General features: G+C 39.0%; 1 long non-coding RNA gene across 1 annotated transcript; it reads right to left on the reverse strand.

The window, feature by feature from the left end:
- Positions 1-430: 430 nt before the first annotated feature.
- On the reverse strand, positions 431-2,901 carry LOC107978208. The gene is made up of 3 exons (XR_003481882.2): positions 1,390-2,901; positions 1,145-1,247; positions 431-657 (listed from the first exon to the last, which is right to left on the reverse strand). It is a non-coding gene; the product is annotated as an uncharacterized LOC107978208 (long non-coding RNA).
- Positions 2,902-4,191: the final 1,290 nt, after the last annotated feature.

Genomic DNA, 4,191 nt, shown 5'->3' on the forward strand with positions numbered 1-4,191 from the left:
TTGTCTATTTTAGTAAATATTAAAAAAATTAAAATATATTTTTTTCCTTTACTTTCTCAGAAATTGCTTCAGTTGGACCTGGAGGTGTAGTACAAAGGTACACTTGCCTGGTGTGCCAGAGACCCTAAATTGGACTCCCAAAACCACAAACAGAAAGAAGTGGCTTTCAGAAAATTTATTAAAACTACCAAGAGAGCTGGGTATATTGATTCACACCTGTAATTCCCACACCTGAGAAGCTGAGGCAGGAGTATTGTCTTATGTTTGAGCCAGTCTGAGATACACAGAGAATTTGACTCCAGACAGGGATACATGCCAAGACCCTGTCTCAAAAAAAGAAAGAAAGAAAGAAAAGAAAGAAAAAGAAAGGACAGGAAAGAAAGAAAGAAAAGTAAAATATATCTAATGTAAGATAAATAACCACTTATAGTTTATGGACAAGAGAAATATGATTTTTATGAAGCTATTTATACAGTATCTCTCTAGGTTCTTTCTCTACCTTCTCTCTCCCACTCCCCTCTTCTTTTTTTCTGTCACTTTTCTTTTTCAACAGGATCTTATTCCATGGTCCAGGCTGGCCTCTTGAACTCACAGCCCTCACACTTCCATCTCCCAAGTGCTGGAGTACAGGCATAGGCTACCACACCTGGCAGCATGCTTTTTAAAAAACAAAAAAAAAAAAACGATTGTTTTAATTAGCATACAAAATCATGAGTTTTGTTATGACATGTTCATACATATATCACCTTAGTCTGCTCATATTTGCCACCCCGTTAGCTTTCCCCGTCTCTCCTCTTCACCTCTGGCTAAAACACGGTTTTTAAAGGCCCACAGAGTAATATAGAACAATATCTTATTCATTGAAGGCCATGCAGTATTCATTACAGCTATTCATCTCTTCCTTGGTAGCTCAAAATGACCACAGATAATATATAAACAAATGGCATGTGGCTCTGTGCCAATAAAGTTCTATTTACTAAAACAAGCAGTCAGTGGGCTGTGAGTTCAAGAGGTCATGCCCATTAGAGAAAGGATAAACCATCTATATTTTAAGTCAGCATTTATATTACTTAATTTTCTTGTCCAATTAAAGTACCATTTCTTTGTTTTTGAATTTCTTCTTTATTAATAGTGTGAAACACACCCTCCAAACCTGTCCTGCTTGGTTTTTGCATTTCTTTTGTAGCAATCAATGTCAATTCTTTCTGAGGTTACAGAGATGACTTTTCTGTTTTTGCCTGTTATACCTGCAGAACAGATAAAATAGAAAAGAAAGTATTAATATTCGTATCCGTGAGCATTTTAAAAACAGTGAACCTCTAACTATAGTAATCCAACCCTCCATCTAACCTGTGAGGTGTGGCCACGGTGTTTGTCCCACTATCCTACCTTTTCTGAGCATCACACTAGGTCCTGTCTCCCCAGAGGTCTTATATCCAACTCAGCACTGGGTTGCAAGTTTATGACAGAGTACAGACTGTGAACAGAAGTTATTTTGTGAGTTTGTGCACAGATGTCTGTATGGCAGTAGGGGAAGGAGGTGTTCATCAAAGTCTCAGGACACATATTCTGGATAGTCCCCTGTGAGATAGACAGAGAAATGTCAAGGCCATACACAGTTTGTAGACACTGCCTCTGTGTGTTCCATGTTCACCGAACTTATTCAGCATTGCTGAGTCTACTGCAAACTCATTTCTCCATGAGCACAGGCTCTACTACACCTCATCCAGTGCTTCGACATGCACACAACACAATCACACATACATATAAGAAAATACAAACACATGCACACACACACACACACACAAACACACATACACATATACAGACACATACACACACAGAGCAGTCTTAAAGCCTAGGGTAGAGAAGTGTACTGGCATAGGCAGTGTTACTGAGGCAGAACAGTGGCACACTTGACTAATCTAGGATACATGGTGAGACATTATCTCAAAACAAAAATCAAAGAAGGAGGAGGAGAAGAAAAGAAATATCAAAAGAAGAAGGAAGGAAGGAAGGAAGGAAGGAAGGAAGGAAGGAAGGAAGGAAGGAAAGAAGGCAGACCTATTTCCTTCTCCTTCCATTCTGAATGTAACTCTTCGAACTACAAAACTGATTGTGTTGCCAGAGAAAAGGTCAAAAACAAAAAGGAAGAACTCAGGAATCCATATGCATAAGGGAAGGCAACAGTTTCCCATGTCCTGAAGGACTTTCCAGATCCTGTTTCTTATCTCACTGACCCCTCTACTCATTACACTAGTGAGCACTGCCTTCTGCATTTTCCTCAAAAATGTCAATAAACATTCTCACCTCAGGGTTGTGGTATCCCCTGTGACCTTTGCTTAGGAAACCTTTCCACAGAAGGCAAACAATCTTTTGCTTTTTGCTCAAAAGCCACTTCTTAGCAGAAGCTTCCCTTGCCACTTTATCCAAAATTACAGGGTTTCATAGCTTTACATATTCTTGTCCCACCATTTTTACCCTAGCTAGTATCCCTTTATGACTATGACTGATAGTCAGCAGTTTATATTGCTGACTGTCAGTCCCCTCCTCCAGGATGGAATGCCCATGAAGGTGGGGTTTTCTCTGCATCTGAGTCCCTAAACAGTGTCTAACACATAGGGGCACAGAATATTTATTGAATGAATCAATGAATGAATGAATGAATATTTGATTTCTTTGGAAAGAACGAGCAATTACGTTGAGCATTATCACTGTTCACTAGAAGCAAGGAAGATGCAATGGTTTAAAAAGAATGATCGCTGGTGATGTTATTATGCTCATTCCAGAATGTTAATCACCTTGCCCTTTGAGAGGTAATGTGACAAGAGTGGTTATGAAAATACTGGTACTTAGCTGGGCATTGGTGGTGCACGCCTCTAATCCCGGCACTTGGGAGGCAGAGGCATGCGGATCTCTGTGAGTTTGAAGCCAGCCTGGTCTCCAGAGAGAGTGCCAGGATAGGCTCCAAAGCTACACAGGCAAACCCTGTCTCGAAAAATAAAAAAAAAAAAAGCAATATCTAGATAATACCAATTCTCCTCAAAGTATTCCATACAATAGAAGCAGAAGGGTCATTACCAAACTCTTTTTATGAGGCTTCAATAACCTTGATACCTAAGCCACAAAAAGACACAACAAAGAAAGAGAACTAGAGACCAATATCCCTCATGAACATTGATGCAAAAATTCTCAATAAAATACTGGCAAATTGAATCCAAGAACACATCAGAGAAATCATCCATCCTGATCAAGTAGGCTTCATCCCAGGGATGCAATGATGGTTCAACATACGAAAATCCATCAATGTAATCCACCATATAAACAGACTGAGGGAAAAAAATCACATGATCATCTCACTAGATGCCGAAAAAGCCTTTGACAAAATCCAACACCCCTTCATGATAAAGGTCCTGGAGAAATCAGGGATAACAGGAACATACCTCAACATAATAAAAGCAATATACAGCAAGCCGACAGCCAACATCAAATTAAATGGAGAAAAACTCAATGTAATTCCTCTAAAATCAAGAACAAGACAAAGCTGTCCACTCTCTCCATACCTCTTCAATATTGTCCTTGAAGTTCTAACTAGAGCAATAAGACAACAAAAGGAGATCAAGGGAATACAAATTGGAAAGGAAGAAGTCAAACTCTCACTGTTTGCAGATGATATGATTGTCTACATAAGTGACCCGAAAAACTCTACCAGGGAATTCCTATAGCTGATAAACACCTTCAGCAAAGTGGCAGGATACAAGATTAACTCAAAAAAATCTGTAGCCCTGCTATATATGCATGACACATTGGTGGAGAAAGAAATCAAAGAAACATCACCCTTTACAATTGCCACAAACATCATAAAATACCTTGGGGTAACACTAACCAAGAAAGGTAAAGACCTGTACCATAAGAATTTTGAGTCTCTAAAGAAAGAAATAAAAGAAGATACCAGAAAATGGAAAGATCTCCCATCAACATAGTAAAAATGGCAATCTTGCCAAAAGCAATCTACAGATTCAATGCAATCCCCATCAAAATCCCAACACAATTCTTCACTGATCTTGAAAGAACAATTCTCAACTTCATATGAAGAAACAAAAGACCCAGGATAGCCAAAACAAGCCTGTACAATAGAGGAACTTCTGGAGGCATCACCATCCTTGACTTCAAGCTCTATTACAGAGCTAT

This window comes from Cricetulus griseus, chromosome 2 (assembly GCF_003668045.3).
Source record: "Cricetulus griseus strain 17A/GY chromosome 2, alternate assembly CriGri-PICRH-1.0, whole genome shotgun sequence".
NCBI lineage: Eukaryota > Metazoa > Chordata > Mammalia > Rodentia > Cricetidae > Cricetulus > Cricetulus griseus.